Source organism: Macrobrachium nipponense, chromosome 2 (assembly GCF_015104395.2).
Source record: "Macrobrachium nipponense isolate FS-2020 chromosome 2, ASM1510439v2, whole genome shotgun sequence".
Classification (NCBI taxonomy): Eukaryota; Metazoa; Arthropoda; class Malacostraca; order Decapoda; family Palaemonidae; genus Macrobrachium; species Macrobrachium nipponense.
Genome location: NC_087201.1, coordinates 160,792,680 through 160,809,945, shown reverse-complemented (window position 1 = coordinate 160,809,945; position 17,266 = coordinate 160,792,680). Strand labels below are relative to the sequence as shown.

General features: G+C 43.4%; 1 protein-coding gene across 1 annotated transcript in view; it reads left to right on the top strand.

Annotated features, from left to right (window-relative positions):
• The window catches only part of LOC135221351 (uncharacterized), a 219,911-nt gene that overhangs the window by 65,797 nt on the left and 136,848 nt on the right, over positions 1-17,266 (top strand). The gene's annotated exons all lie outside the window — the stretch shown is intronic.

The window sequence follows — 17,266 nt, the reverse complement described above, 5'->3', positions numbered from 1 at the left end:
TACCGAGGTGGGTTGCCGCCGCCGCCTGTTTTCTTCGTGTTGCCTGCCCCAGACTTCCGCTGTTCCAGCAGCTCGCCCATGGACCGGCCGCCAGGACCCAGGTTCCGCTGGCTGCCGATGATTCTACGAGGCGATCGCTGGGCCTGCCGTACCTGCCGCTGATGTGATTCCCGCTGTTGGCTTGGCTGTCCCTTCTGGGTCTACCGCTGCCGCTGTTCCTCCGCCGCTCCTGAGCTGGTTGCTGTTCCTGTCGCTCCTGGTTCCTGAGCCTGTCCATGCTGGTCCTGCCCACGGTGTGTCTTCCCCAGTCCCAGGTCCTTCCGGACAGGTGCAGTCGGGCCGTGTTGCTTCGGCAATAGCCCCCCCCGGCTCCGGCCTGGATGGAGGACCTGACGACTGTCCTGCGTGAGCTGACGAGGAAGAGGAGAAGGAGGAAGCTGTCATCTTCGTCTTCATCGTCTGCGCTGCCTCTTCCCCTTCGACTTCTAAGGCCCATAAGCCGAAGAAGAAGAAGGCTGCCTTCCCCCCTAAGAAGTCTCCTTCGGGAACTTCTAAGGGCCCGTCCCACCCCGGTGGGACGGGGGGTCCTTCTGCTGGTCCTCCTGCTCCTTCGGGAGCGGGGCCCGTCTCCCCTTCCCTAAGGAAGAGATAGACGGGGACCAGAGGAGTATCGATTAGCTCTGGTACTTCCTCGCCTGGTGCTAGCGGCGATGCCGCTACGTCAGGTTCTGGCTCGGTCTCTCGTTCGCGAGAGATCCCGAGTGTACGTTCTCCCTCTGGGAGACCGTGCAGCCAAGTTTTCGGCGCCAGAGTTCGCTCGGCGCCAAGACGCGGCACGGAGCAGAAGGCTGGTGAGAGACGCTCAGGTGACTCTTGCCAGGCCAGCGGCCGCTCTTGCAGCGACAGCTGGTAACCCGGGTTTTTCCTCCCTAAGAAGGCTCCTTTCGGACCTTCTAAGGGCCCACGTCTCGCTCCGGCGATTCGGGGAGCTCTTCTGCTGTTCCTCCTGCTCCCTCGGGAACAGGGCCCGTCTTTTCTTCTACCAAGGAGAAGAAGACGGGGACCAGAGGAGTACCAGCTTCGGCTGGCACTTCCTCGCCTGGTTCTAGCGGTTCTGCCGCTAAACCAGGATCCGCCTCGGCTTCTCGTTAGCGAGCAGTACCGAGTGGACGGTCTCCCGCGGGAGACCGTCCAGCCAAAGTCTTGACACCCGAGCTCGCTCGCCGTCAAGACCGAAGCGCGGAGCAGAAGACTGGCGAGTGTTGTGCAGACGACTCTCGCCAGGCCAGTGGACGCTCTCGCAGCGACCAGCTGGCTGCTCGGGTTGACGTGACGGTCGCTGACCAGCCACGAGTTGAGGCGAGGAAGGGGTCCCCGCGGCCGTCGGTACCAGCCACGGACCAGCGGCTCGACGCGCCGAGAGGACGCTCGCCGGTCTCTCCGCGACAGCGAGCCTAGCAGTCACCTGACGCCGCTCCCATCGGGACCGGGCGGAGACGGTAAACAGCAACGCTCGCCTGACGCTAGAGATCAGCGTCGACGTTCTCAGCCGAGCCTCTCGCCCCAGGCAGCGGCAAAGCTAGGCCTGCTGCTCGATCGCCACCGCGCGGGTGGACGATCAGCAGCAGCCCTCCAAGCACGCTGGTCCAATGCCAGCGAGCTAGGGGGGAGCGTCAGGTCTGCTCTCCTGTACCTTCAACCTCCTCGGGCTACACCGGGAGGAGCGAGGTACCTATGAGGGATCGCGAGAGGTGCGCCGCTCGCGATCCCGCTATGACGCCGTATGGACCAGGCACGGTTCTAGGACCGACCAGGACATACGCGCAAGTAGCTGGAGGCGACCGTCAGGGGTCTGCCGCTGTTCCTCCTTCTGAAGGAGGAGTATCTAGGGATCTGTTCTTGTTGGAGGGACTGGACGGTCCTACTCCGCAAGACGCGGTTACTCCCGAGATACAGAGGAATTTGCAGAAGTCATTAAGCTGATTCGTCAGCATAATGACCTTGCGGAAGGATTGCCGCTCCCACAGCAGAGCCCACGTCTCTGCTCGAGTCGTTTTGGGGCCCAGAGAGGGAAACCAAACCGACGGTGGGTTCTGCCCGCGATCGGAGCTTGCCGATTCTGTCTCGAACCAGAGTCTCTGTTCTCCGGCCCGGGACAAGAAGGCTCTCTCAGTTTCTGGCCGATCGATCAAGCAAACTTCCACCTCCTCTACTGCGACTTCGGCGTTTCTACGTGTCTTCGGACACCGTATTTAAATACTCCTTCGGTCCTCCTGAGAGGTTTCGACCTCGACGAGGACTGGAATGAGTCGGAGGACGGTATCGGCTCTCTCCTGTCAGGTGTCGATCAGCCCCACCCAGACGACAGTGGCGGCAGACCCTTACCTACAGTGAGAGTTCGTAACCCTCCGCGGGAAAACGTTTTCTCCTGACGATACGTTTTCCCAGACTCTGAGAGGCCATCGCCGCAAGGCGATGGCTGCTCCTACCCTTCTCCTACTGCTAGTTCCACTGGGAAGGCGAGCGAGTATCCAATTCCTCCCCCATTCCCTCTCTCCTTACGGCTACGAGGGAAAGGGAGGGATCCTACAGAGATTTCTCTGTAGGATCCCACGTTCGGGACTGCGCTACCGGGGGGACCTTCGGGTCCTACCTGACGTAAGCCCCGGTCGTTGAGGAGGAATCCTGCCCCATTCTCGATTTCTACGGAATCGAGAGGACCACCAGCAGAATATCGTTTGACGAATTCGGTGGGGGTTTCGCAGACTGCTTAGAATTCTACGGAATTTCTAGCGCATTCAGTGTTCGAGTTTTTTTATGATCTCCAAACACTTACGCGAGACCACGGTCCAACGTGAGCGAGAGAGAATCCCCGATATACACGATAATCGGGAACCTCGCCTATGCTCGAATTCCTGGAATTTCTAGCATTGGGAAGAAGACTGCTGCTGAAAGAAACTATCTCACAGTGCCGACCAACCTGGAATAGAGAAGATCGGACGGGAATATCCAGTTTGGCTTGAACTATCGTCTTAGTATTCTGTTCACCATTGAAGCTTTCCTTCGAGGAAGACTTCTCCTTCACTCTCTTTGATAGATATCGAAGGTGGTCGATCTCCAATCCTTATTTTGTTTTCTTGAAGGCAAGAATTTAGGATGGAGATCGTTGTTCAGAATCCTACAACTATACTACGTATATTAACCTCGCGACATGATTCTACTAAGCAGTTGAATTGTCCGAGGGGTAGGCGCATATCCTAGTTTATCTACGGATTGCGACTTAGAAGAGAAGTATTCTAATTGAACTGCAACTCGGGGTTGCCTGCAACCTCCCAGGAGTTTTCAGTTTCAATTTATATACTTATGGTTTTGTCACGACAACACCATTTCAACTTTTATATTTACCGAAATTCGTTTCGCCTAAATAATTAATTGCTCGAGCATATCTTTTATGCTCGGTAGTTCTAGCCGAACGCATTCCTTCATGGAATAATGGATTGCATGGCAACTCAGGATGACGAGTCGGCGAGAGCTCAGGTTCAAACTACTGCGTATTGAACTGCCTGACAGCAGCTTAGTATCAGCTGGGCCTCCGAGATGCACGGTCAGTTATGTCTCTCTCTCCCCTGGTTTGATTGACTACCGAACCGTATCTCTGCCCAACAATCATGGACTTAGGTCTCTGATTAATGGGGATTCTCGCAATAATGAAGGACCATCTACTGCTGTGACGCTAGATTCCATCGCCTTCGACATTGCGAGAATTTTCAACAGAGATATCTCTTGGACTCTTTCATCTTTCTGTTTACCGCACGGTAACAGAAGTCTGTACAAGTCTCCCGCTGCATCGCACTGCGATAATGCGAATGATTTTGCAGACATCTGAGTTTGTCTTCAAAATATCTCGTATTCGTAGGTGCACAATTGTTCATTGTTCAACCCGAATTACGAGATGTGTCAGAAGACATCGCCTACTCTCCGACATGACAGCTCTACTTCCAAATGTTCAGCCCATGAGAAGCAGTTCTTCAGGCGGCTTTCCCCTGTGTTTTCATTACTGAAGAACGCCCCGCTTTCATTGCAACTACGACTTCTCACCGGACAGCAATGAAATAGCGGTTAGCGTTTTCAGTCATTTGTAAGCACAGGTTATGAATCTTGAGAATCCTTCTCTCGATTCATCTGTGAAGACGTAGGTTGCATTCAATATCTACCTTCGTCTTCAACGGTACATAGTGTTGTTTCTCCTTAGCTGAGATTCAACAACCATGAGATGTTTTACCTTCAGGGACCTCGGTCTCTAGAAGGCAATTGACTTTCGCCTGTTGGGCACATGCCTTAAGAGAATCATCACCTCGCTGTCCGGCATTGGTGACAAACAAATACATTATTTGTTTGGTCTCTCGCAAATAACCCTTTAAAAAGCGAAGGTCGCGTGACTTACTCGGATGCTTTGACAACTTGCCTCCTACCGAACGCAGTCGAGTCGGCAGCTGTCAGAGCGCCCCAGAGTCAGTTACGAACTACGCTGTTGACTTAGTTCGGTTGTTACAGAGCAATCATTACTTCGTTTTAATAGCTTGTCACAGTACCCATACCATTGACACCCACCATGGAGTGTCGGTGTCCTATCCACTACCGAGAACTTCGCTGCATGGGGATAGGAGGATGCGAGAGACTTCGTGGCAAACGGACAGACCAGTATGGGTACTGGGACATCACCGAAGTAGAGAAGAGGGATAGGTCATGCACATTTCCTTCTTTTTCCTCTGAGGAACTGCATGACTTCTCCTGCGAAGTCAAGCATCCAGGGGATGGGGATCCGTGACCGCCTCGATTCGTACCGAACTTCGTAGCGAAGACTCAGAACCCTTCGGTCCCTGACGATTGGTTCGAGTCGTTCACAATCCCCTCACCCTAATGGACTTCACCGCCTTCGATGCGAAGGAGATGCTGCCTTGTCCGCAAGAACTTCTCCGTGGCGCAGGTAACTGAAGGCAGGGGTCTGGTCCAACCAGACCACATGCCCTTCCTTCTACCTTCGGGATATTGCCCACAGGTCCTTGGATCTTTTTCCTTGGGACCCGTGGTGGCTGCTCAACACGTTGTGTAGCGAACCCAGACCCTCGCAGGCTGAACAGCATCGAGTCCTGGTGTGACCGTAGAATGGATGAGTGAATGAGAGTGTGACTGGCTCCTCTTCCCATCTTTTTCTTCCCCTCTACCTGTGGTTAGAGGGACACGGTCGTCACCCTGCTGGAGAAGGACAAGATGCAGGTGAGCTACTCAACAGAGCCCCATCCTATCCCTTTCACTAGGGATAGGAGCGTATATCCACCACTTCCTCCAACAAGGGGGAGGAAGTGGATGCCAGCTTGAGACAACCCATACTTTATGTTGCCTCTTGCAAACAGGAACAAGTTCTTGCTTGCTGGTACGAAGAGATACGCTTGCCTCTCTATTAGTACTCGGCCCAGAGGTCTGACCATTGATCCTGCGGTGCACACCCCGATCAATCGGACAGAGGCTTGGATCCCTCCCTCGCTCTTACGACCAGGGAGGCATTCCAGGGATGGACGAACACCAGTCTGTTCATCAAAAGACTCAGATTCCTCCCACCAAGAAGTGAGTCTTCCTATTGTTAAAGGACCGATGGTTTGTATTACGTATCGGAACAAATGACAATTTGTCGAAAATTGCATTTTTCCTAACTATACAAACCTGAGGTCCTTTAACATATAGTCCCTCCTCATGCCACCCCTCACTCTGCGTATTTTGCAGGGCCAAAAGCAAAAGTGATTTGTTTACCTCCCAGTCGCGGCGCGCGACTGTCGGACAAGCAGTTAACTACCGTTCTCCCCTTGTTCGAAGCTTACGACCGTTCCAGCTGCCGCTAGCTACTTCCTTATTGTTTAACGGATCCCCTCAGGTTTGTATAGTTAGGAAAAATGCAATTTTTCGACAAATTGTCATTTTGTTAACGAATTTTAGCAAAGAACGAATCTCCCTCTAACCCATGGCCTAAATCTTTTGTACTTAAGGGATTATCTAATATAGTGGGTCCGATGGAGGACGAAGAATATTTACTATGTCCTGTCAGAGCTCTGAAATGTTACCTGTCAAGGACACAATCCGTTAGAGGTAATTCCGACCGACTTTGGTGTTCGGTTAAGAATTCTGCAAAACCCCTCTCCAAGAACGCTATTTCATTCTTTTTGAGAAGTCTGATACTGGAGTCACACTCAAGTCCAAGATCAGACTCTAAATGTGCTTAAGGTGAAAGCACATGAAATACGTGCAGTGGCGACATCCTTAAGCTTCAAGCACAATATGTCGCTTTCCTCGATTCTTCAATCTATGTTTTGGAGATCGAGATCTGTGTTCGCCTCATTTTACCTGAAGAATGTAGAGGCTACCTATGATAGTTGTTGTAAATTGGGTCCTTTGTCGGTAGCGGGCATGGTGTTGGGAAAGGAAACATAGGGGAACTTTCTATCCTCTACTGTCTCCTCGCCTTGTTATAGGTTGTTGAGTCGTGGGCAGACTGGAGGCTCATAGTACTTTGGAGAACCTCCAGATCTTATTTATTACTTTTGAGTATGTCATTATTTTTGGTATAGGTGATGGTCTGTTGTTTTTTTTTATCTGGTTTTTGAAGCCCAGGGCAAGGGCATTATCTGTTTTTTAATATTTTGTCAACCAACGGTCTTGTCCATGGTTACAAAATCCCATTAAGTAGGAACGACCCTGGCCTATACTGCCACGTCTCCTACGAGTGATGAGAGCGCCAACCAGAGGCAGTATTCTACTGCAGCTGCTCTCTCACAAGGTAGGGTACTGCAACATTTGCTGTTTAATGTGGTCTTACTGTCATTTTTATGTAGTCCATCTACCCTCCTTCGGGTAGTTTGGATTCAGCTATGTAACTGTTTTCGGTAATCACTTATGTGAAAATGATATTTTCATGATAAAATAAAGTTTCACATATACTTACCGAACAGTTACATAATCAAAGCCACCCACCTCCCACAGATGGACGTGGCGGCTAAACGAAAATTGACGGTAGAAGGCTAGCAGTACCCAGGGTTCCCGGATGTGGGCGGGTCTTGTATCACCTATACTTAAGATAGCAACGCGCTGGCGCCAACAATTTGAATTTCGACTGCCGTAGGTAAGAAGCTATAAGCTATGTAACTGTCGGTAAGTATATGGTGAAACTTTAGTTTTATCATGAAAATATCATTTTTTCTAAGTATTGTGCTGTGTACAAAACTGAGTCTTGTATCACCTTAACCATACCCTAATTTGCCTTTGTTTGCCAGATGAAAAGTGATGTTGACAGTCAGGCAAGTGGGTAGTTCCCAAGCTGTTCACTTGCTCTTAGTTAACTTTCTTGTTACCAAGCTTAAATAACTGTGCCAACTTGCACTGAAGTTAAATAAGTGGCTTTAGGTTTTGTATATATCCGTTAAAAATGCAAATTACATTCAAAATTTGTTATTTTTAAAGGTTTTAATTTTTTTTATTGGAGGTGAATCTTAGTTCCTGTCAAAGAAATGAAACGAATGGCTGCCTGGAAGACTGTCTAGTACACTTTTTCTCCACCAGGATTGTTTTGAATGTTTTAGCTCTTGTCAGATGTCTCCTTACAGCCTGTGCGTAAGTACTTGTAGGTATTTCATGGTTTGGTTGTTAGCTTTGATCACAGTACTCTATATTTATTTTTCTGAGGATTCCTTCCTCAGGAATCAAGGCTAAGAACTTCAGGTTTTGTAGATATTATTACTTTGTTAGCAGGTTGTTGATTTTTGAAGAGATTGTGCCAGCTGTAGTTTAAAGTAAAGTGTGATCTTGAGAATAGATGTGAGAAAGTATGGATTTATAAGGACATTCTGCTAAAGCTTGTTTTGTGTAGGAAGAGAAGGAAGCAGATGATCTGTGGTGGGGTGTAAGAATACTACCTGTAGGTCCTGTGTGTCATAAAAGGTAACTAATAGGATGACAGCCTTTAGTAAAAGGCTAGGCCCACTGCCAATCACTGTGGTTAGTGATGTGGGGACCACAAGCTAAAAAACAAGTGGGCAAGACAACCCACATAAATTTAACCAATCTGGCTACCAAACTCACTCTCGGCCACACTTTACTCTTTACACTATGGAATACATGCAAGACAATTGACTTACCTACACATGGAACACAAAGCACAAACACATGTACTCACCTCAGCTCCAGATACTCAGGGCTTTGCTGTGCTGTCCGCTGGACGACGTTGCTGAGACACCAACAACCACCGCAAACCAACAACAAAGAACTATAACCACACAACTCAACAACAACTTGACAATAACCACACAACACAACAACAACAGCACGACAACAGCCAGAAACCACAACCACATAACACAACAACACAACAGACAAACAAGGACTACAACCACAACTCAACAACACATAAAACAAACAAGGCCTACAATCACAACAACAACCAAGGACTACAGCCACAACAACAACAACAACAAGAAACCACAACAGCTCCCCAACAACAACAACAACCCTCAACCATAACAACTCACAACTCAACAGAAATCCACAATCTCAAAAATCCACAATCTCAACAACCTCCTAACACACAAGCACAACAACCTTCAAACACACAGCACAAATAACTCTAATAACTCCCTGAAAACACAACACAACTGACCAACAACAGTACTGCCAAGACCGCTGCCCTAACTTCTGTCCTTCACGATTTCTCATTACAGACTCTCTCCCCACAGACTGACTCAAAAACACAAACCAGACTTGCGACCGACCCAACAGACACAGCAACTGCCGAACGAGCAGTTTGCTTGCTAACTATCCATTCACTCAAACACAAACAACCTAACACCACTTACATTCACCTCTCTCTCTCTCTCTCTCTCTCTCTCTCTCTCTCTCTCTCTCTCTCTCTCTCTCTCTCTCTCTCTCTCTCTCAATCCTCAAGGACATTGTCAAATGGAACTCCCATGACTCCTCTACAGTGAAAGCAAGGGCATGCGGTCTTAAAAACCCCCTGTGCCAAACATTGAACTATGCCTGATAATGCCTTTGATAGAAGGCAGTGGGGAAGACGCATCAGGCAACTGACCCCTTAAATTTAGGGATAACGGTGGGAAAGAAGAGAGAAGGAAAGCAGATAGATTGTAAAAGCAGATATATCAGATCACCAACTTTGTCACTTCAACCCCTTCCCGAGGTCCTCTGTATGTATTCTTAGTCAATCTTGGCTTTTCCTCTGCTAATGCTTTATTTAGTACTGAAACACCCTTCTTATCTTCCACTCCCCTTCAGCTCAGGAAAAGTGTATTGAGACATTAGAACAGAGTTCATTGGTCTAGTGGCTCTGAATCTAATTGGTCTGGTAATGATTTTGGTGCTATGAGGCCATCCCAGCTAAGTAGATACTAAGGCTAACCTAAAGTGATGGGAGTTCGTTGAAACAAATCTATAGTTTTGAAGATATGATCATTTTTTTTTTACATACAAACCCATTACTTAAAAAAGAATTGTCCCTCCTCCTGAACTCTCCAGGCTGCAGTTGTTCAGATGGCACAGACAAAGGTAATTTTCCACCACAGGGATGCTCAGTGACTAGATACATACATACTTACTCAGGCTGGTGGAAAGTGGGACTCTTGTTTGTTGGGTTTTACGTGAAAAAATAAATTTTACTTTTAAGAATTAAATTTTTTATTTACATGTATTGTAAATGTTTCTGTTTTTGATGGTCTCCCTTTCTCTTCCTTTTAGGTAATAAAAGTAAGGGTGGTGGATCAAGGTTATTAATTTGCAGCAAATATATTGATTGATTGAATTTGGTTAGGTGTTTTGAAATTTTAATGTCAAGTTGCAGTCACCTGCTCAAGTTCTCATGCATGTTGAAGTGAGAAAATCATAAAGAGTGATAACTGCCAGGGGCTACTTTATATATGCTACTATACTTTCTTCAGGCAAAGCAGTAGAAAAAGCACATGAGACAAAGGAATATGTTATAAAGCAAGAGGAAGATGAAGAGGAAGCTATAGCTACAAGGTTAGGCAGGAGGAATAAAAGTATCATAGTCTCAGATGATGATGAAACTGACATGGAAAACAACATCGAGGATTTCTCCCCTTTAAAAAAGGTAAAGATAATGATACTGTATTCAAATTGAAAAGCAAATATATAGTTGATTATAGTTAATCACAGGGATTATAAAATTACTGTACTTTTATTGAAAATACTTGTCAGTAAATTTTTAGCCATTACAGGCAGTCCCCGGCTTACAGTGGATTCGGCTTACGACGTTCCGAGGTTACAATGTTTTTCAATTATATTCATCAGAAATTATTTCCAGGTTTACAAACAGGTTCCAGGGTTACAATGCTTATGATACCAATCTGATGGAAAGAAATATGACTCCAGAAATGCCAAAATAAATTAATATTTGAAATTTTTTTTAATGAAAAATGTAATAAAAATGCATTTTACATAGATTTTATTACACCCAAAGCTTTAAAAGTAAGGTTTTCTTAGGATTTTTGATGATTATCCGGCCTACGACATGTCTCAAGAACGGAACTCCCATTGTAAGCTGGGGTGGACTGCCTGTAATATGTTTAAGATATGTCCAAAAATAAAAAGAGATGATTGACTCTGAGTCATCAGTGTTGATCTTCCCTGGATTGCCATTGCAAGTTTTTCATAGTGCCTTCATTTCTTTCCATTCATCTTTTCGCAGGTATTATTTCATGCTTGGTCAGTCTGTGTTCTGGTGGAACAAATTGTCTTTTCTGACAAAGCATACAAACTTCTATCCTTACAATAGAAGTATCTTCAATGACAGCTCGTTGTGGTTGGTGAAACTTGTTAACAAGGTAGCCTAGGTGTGAACAGTGAGTTAGCAGCAGCCCCTGCTACTCACATGAATGAACCCTTATTTCCTCTGTATATTATTTCATTCATGTATGGTCAGGAAATTTCCATTGCTGTATTGTTGCCAAGGAACTAGATTTTGGTTGATAAGTCTTTTTATGATAACTTTTTCATGTGTGATTTTTATGGTTCTGTATGTCAGGGGCATATCTTTTTCAGGTTGTAGACTTTATGCAAGTTTTGCATGAATAAAATGTTATGGTTTCTATTTTCAGTTGTTAGTGTTGTGTAAATGTTCATGTGAGATATTCAACCTTTGTCTTTTACATTTAGAAAAACTTCATTATTACCCCAATTTAATGTAAGCTTTTTGTCATATTTTTGTTCCTACTACCTTAGTTAATATTTATGTTCTTCCATCTTTGTTTTTGCCAAGATAGGGAAATATTGTTTATTTTAGAATTTGTTTCATGTTTTGTTTTATTTTGTAGTATGACTGTGCTTTTAGTGGTCTTTTCTGTATGTGTGTTGTCAGCAGGGATTTTATTTCCTGACCCCAATTGCAGCTAAGGAAATCTTGATTTCCTTTGTGGCTTCTCTTCTCCCATTGTATGTGGATTGTGTGTCAGAGTTAGTTATCACCTGTTATTACTTGTTTGTGGCCTGCAATGTCTGCATGATCTGATTCTTGCAGAGTTCTGGGAGTCGCTGGAATCTCTCTTGTCTGCCTTAGGGTCACCCAGTGTTCTCTATGGTATTTTTTGGCTTCAGACATGTAGTTCTAACTGCCTGGGTCGTTGTTTTGATAACGGACCCTTCTGTAGCAGCTGCTGCTGGCTCTGCTGTTGTATGTTCCAATTATCTCTTTGAGTTGGGTGGAAAGCCACTTCAGTATAATCTCCTTGCATACTCCAAGGGCATCACATCCTAGGTTAATTATTTTAAAGCAAACCATGCCAGTCAATGGGTTAGGGCTTCAGTCAAGATAAAAATCCTTTTCTGTTGACATACACTCCACAAGATCTGTTTGGATCTGTTGTCAAGTTACTCTACTGCAAATGCATCTGCATTTTCAAGTGTTTAAATGCTAGACCTAATCCTTGGTCTAGCTTGATCCCTTTCTAAATGTCAATTATTGGGGTGAAGATATAGCATAAAGTCTCGTTCTTTTCAGGTAAAACCAAGCTATTTGTTATTGACTACAGTATCTGGAATGGTTTTATAGCCTGAAAATTGGTCGCCATAAATTTATGTAACTTGTTACATTTCATCTTCTCTCATAATGAAGGATCCTTTTTTATTTTTTTTTTAACAGATTGCCAAGAATGAAGAAATATCTGTGAATAATGAAAGAGTTGAAAGTCGGAAAAATGATATAGACATAACTGATGATATATCAAAGGAGGAGAAAGCTGGCAGCATCTTTACTAATGCTCGAAAGCTTAGTACTGAACTTCAGACCAAAATTGATTTTTTTTTTTTTTTGGAAAATATGGATTTTGAGGTAAGATGTCCCTTTGTTTAGTTTTGTTATCTTGGACTCTCCTTTTGATTTTCTGTATACTACCATACACTTGCTTATCTTACCAGATGCATGGTTGACGTATATAATGCATATGTTGACTCTGATTTAGAAATATACTCTAAAAATGATAGTATTACTGTTAGTGAAATTAACTTAGAATAAAATTCTGTATTAATCTTCTTCTTCTTCTTCTTCTTCTTCTTCTTCTTCTTCTTCTTCTTCTTCTTCTTCTTCTTCCAAGCTTTAACCCATTTTTATATGGGGTCGCTGTTATGAATGAGTCATCTCCATCGATTTCTTTCCTGTGCATCGTTCTCGTTAATACCCTTCCATAATATATCTTCCCCTACACAATCATGCCATCTCTTTCTTGGTCTTCCCTTCTTCCTTCTACCCCGCACTGCTATTTACATCGTATGTCTTCCATGATGTTCCTCTCTTCGTAACGGGTGTTCATACCATCGAAGCCTTCCCTCCTGTATTTTCTTTGATATTTCAACTACCTTTGTCAATCTTCTTATATACTCATTTCTAATCATATCTTCTCTTGTTACTCCCGACATCCATCCCAACATTCTCATTTCTGCTACATCCATCTTCTCTGTTTTCCTCGTACTTGCTGTTTCTGTTCCATATAACATAGCTGGTCTGACCACCATCCTATGAAACTTTCCCTTCAGTTTCAGAGGAACCTTCTTGTTACAGGGGACCCCCGATGCAGACTTCCAGTTATTCCATCCTGCCTGAATTGAATGTCTCACCTCTTGGTCCATACTTCTACTGTACTCTCTTTATTTCTTCCCCACCCAATCTTATGCTATTTCCATCATCCTCAGTAGTACTTTGACATATATTGGTTTTTGATCTCCTTATTCTCAGTCCTCTCTCCTCAAGTGCTGCTCTCCACCTCTCAAATCTCCTCTCCAACTCCTCCCTCCCCTCTGAACACAGCACAATGTCATCTGCATATAATATGCACCATGGCACTGCTTCTCTAACATCCTTGGTCATTAGTACATCCATCACGATGTTGAAGATAGATTGGCTAAGTGCCGACCCGTGGTGTAATCCAACTCCTAGCTCAAATCCATCTGTCTCTCCAACACTGCTTCTCACTCTAGTATACACATTCCTGTACATCTCCTGAATCATTCTGACATACTTTTCCGGCACCATCTTCTCCTTCAAACATCTCCATATTTCTTGCCTTGGCACTGTCATAGGCCATTTCAAGGTCCATGAATACCAGATGCAGGTCTCGTTGTTTTTCTCTGAATGTCTCCATCAGCTGCCTTATGCAAAATATTTCATCTGTTGTGCCGCTTCCCTCCATAAATCCTAACTGTTCCTTCCCTATTCTCAGCCCTAACATTGCTTATTAATTCAATTTTGTGACAAAATTCGTACGTACAAAATAATCGCTTAGAAGGCAGACTTAGATATACAAATACAAAAACAGTGTTGATGAACTGAACCAATGAAGTAAAAAAAAATATGAGGCCCTCAGTCTCTTTATGCTGTTGACATGTTTCTGTTTCTCAAAGGAAATTTGCAGATTTAGAATACCCTTTCCTTCTACCTTGACTTGTCGTCATCTTCTGTGTTATTTCCTAGTTCCTTTTCCTAATACATAAACAGCAGAGTTTACAGATAAAACTTTTTTACTAGGTGATAAGTTATTACCTTATCAAAAGTTATGTAACTGGATATTAAATCAATTTAAATATTGATTGATTCCAGGGAACTCTCTTCTGTATGCCATGTCATTCTTAATTTTGGTCTATTCCTTCACATAATCTATATAATTTTCATTAACTGTATGACACGTTGGTCTTCTTTTAATAATTTAGAATTTTGGTTTTTTCTTATAGTATTTTACCCACTGTCAAAGTTTGTCACAATTGTAAAGTACAAGAGTCCTTTAATGGAAAGGATTGACCCCCTCACCACCCCCTTAGGTCAAATGCATTTTGTTTTGCAACATGTGAGGGAAGTGGTATTACTTTGTCTTAGTTAATATTTTCATATGCTATTTCTAGCAATAAATTGATTACAATACTTCCTTCAATTATAATTACATACTTTTCTCAAATAAATTCTTCTTTTAAAGAATCACAAGGAAGTCTCTATTTGCTGATTCACTAAATGAGGAAAGCTTGTTTGGCATTGATGCTCGACCAAGTAAACTCGACGGACTATAGTAATATCATTGAGTAATAGAGAGATCTTATTAAATGGTCCTGGTTATGGTTTTTAACCAGGGTAGATTTTGGATATTATAATTACTCACTTGGAGGAGCATTATTTCATTCGTTTTGTTGAGAGAGAGCTCCATGAATGTGAGTAGGCAGTCATGTGTGTTACAAAAATCTCTTCCATGTTAGGTGGCTTTTATGATGTTGTTTGAGATTATTCGAAATAGCTCCTTGAAGACAGCAATTTAGTGTCTTAAGTGTCTGAGCAACCTTCCCCAACAAAGCATTGAAACTGGCAGACCAGATGGTGCCTTTAGAGGTTCTCTTGGTGGGGCTGTGGAATATTTTTCATGATTAGGTTTTAAGCATTGCTATATTTATAATATATAGATTTTTTTTGGCAGGTTGGTATGACATTGCATTTTTGTTATTATGTTAATCTCAGGATGCTCCTTTTGCTTGTAATTGTGGTGCATGACTAGATTATAGAGGGGCTTGATTTTATTTTGCCCTGATGTGGTTTCTTGGTCATGTGATTGGTCTTGGTTTTGTTTGTCATTTATTGATTGATTGTTGGTCCCTTGATTAATTGCCAGGATCTGTGAAACATTGTCCAGTTCTCAGTATGTGTGTCTTGCCACCCTCCATTCATAGGCATTGACGATGCTATGCTGATACCTCTTGAGGTATTCATGTCTGTTTTAAAGGTACTAATCCACAGTTATTTGATTACAGTAGACAGTGGTAGCTTATCAATATACCTTTAGTGTAACATATGTATCAGGGAAGGGAAGATGACAATGACACTCTTTTAGGTATTCTGTGCTCATTTTTAATGGGGCATGACAGAAGAAAAGGCTTTCTATCACCTGCCCTCATCTATATTTCAGATGATATTATTGTCGAACTACACAAAGGAAGAACTAACCAGTAAAGGCAAATATTTGAAAGCAACTTGTTCACAAATACTGAGATCATTCACTTTTAAGCAACAGCATCAGTAAGCTTTCCATCTTTGGTGTGTTGGTAACATAAAGTACAGGGATTCTACCACAGCCAGAAGGAGAGCTGATAACAGACTTTGCACTAGCATTTGACATGGCAATTAACAACACATTTTTCACAAATGATGACTATTTGACATATATTAGTGGGGGAAGACAAATGATAGATTTTTTAATGTGTAGAAGGAACCATTTAACAGAAGTGAAAAATTGTAAGGTCATTAAAGGAGAGTGTGTTAGCAGACAACACAGGCTAATAGTCTCAGATCTCTTGTTAAGACGAGTTGGAATGGGGAAAAAGAGCAAGAAATTAGAGATTCAAGGAAACAGTTCTTATGGGCATCAGATTGATGGAAGATTGAACACCTGGTGGACAGGAAATACAGTACAGTCCCCAATTATGCGAGAGTTTGGTCGATCCACGGCCTCGCAGAACTGGAAAATCGCAGATTTCGATACACATACCTTATGGGAATAATTCCATTAGGGCCAAGGCAAACGGCAACTTACCCAGTAAATTTTTTTACTACCCATTTTCAATACTTTCTATGTACTATACTGTATTTTTTTCTAATATGAAATTGTTCTTATGGATAAATAAAATATTAAAAAGGTTTTAATAACTTGTAAAAGTTTAAAATTACACCCAGGATGGTGAAAACTCCCGTATGTAAACACTGCCACCATTGGGTGCAAGTATACTGTACAATTCAGTCATTTCTTTGAAAAACCTTTTGGATGGAATTTCCTCTACCTATCCTCTATCTCATCTTCCATGAATAGTTCTTCTGCCGAAGGAAGGCTTTGTGAACCATTTGAGGTTTCGGGGACTGGCAGATCATGCGTGTCTTCACTCCCGTTAGGCCTAACAAACTTGGTTATGAGCGCCTATCTCTTTGTCCGTCACATTCACTATGTAATCGTTTTCATCTAAATTTATTTTATGATAAAATAGAACTGATGAAAATTCAAAATTTGATATGAAATTACAATTTCTTAAAAAGAAACTATGAAAATTCAAAATTCAATATGAAATGACAGTTTCTTGAAAAGTTTAGATCGAACGATTCTCTCTCTCCTCTCTCTCTCTCTCTCTCTCTCTCTCTCTCTCTCTCTCTCTCTCTCTCTCTCTCTCTCTCTCTGCTTCTCTGTTAATCACCTTTACTAATAATTTCATCAAATCTATTTCAACAATAGAAATAAATAAATGATCAAATGCCAAAAGTTAGTCAAAACAAGTTAACCTAGACTAAAAAATTCTTAATTCATGTTCAGCAATGACTGATTTCAAGTTGTTGACTGCTGCCAAAATGGAAGTTGCTCTTTTCTTCGTCTTTAACTTACGGGCAAGCTTTTTAGCTTCGAGAAAGTAGGTCTCCCTCTTCGACTTCTAGGCAGATGCATACATGATGCGGATGATCAGAATGCACTTTGCAGATCTGAATTATACATATTGCGATGATGATGATACCGATCATTCATACACGCTGCGCTATGACGTCACAAATGCGTGAAGCAGGGCCTTCCGTCATAGCTAATGGCTGAATAGAAGCCTTCAGAATAAACTTCACAGATCTGAATAATACGTGTGGCGATGATGATGGTACCAATCATTCAGAAGACACTTTGCGGAGCTGAATAATACA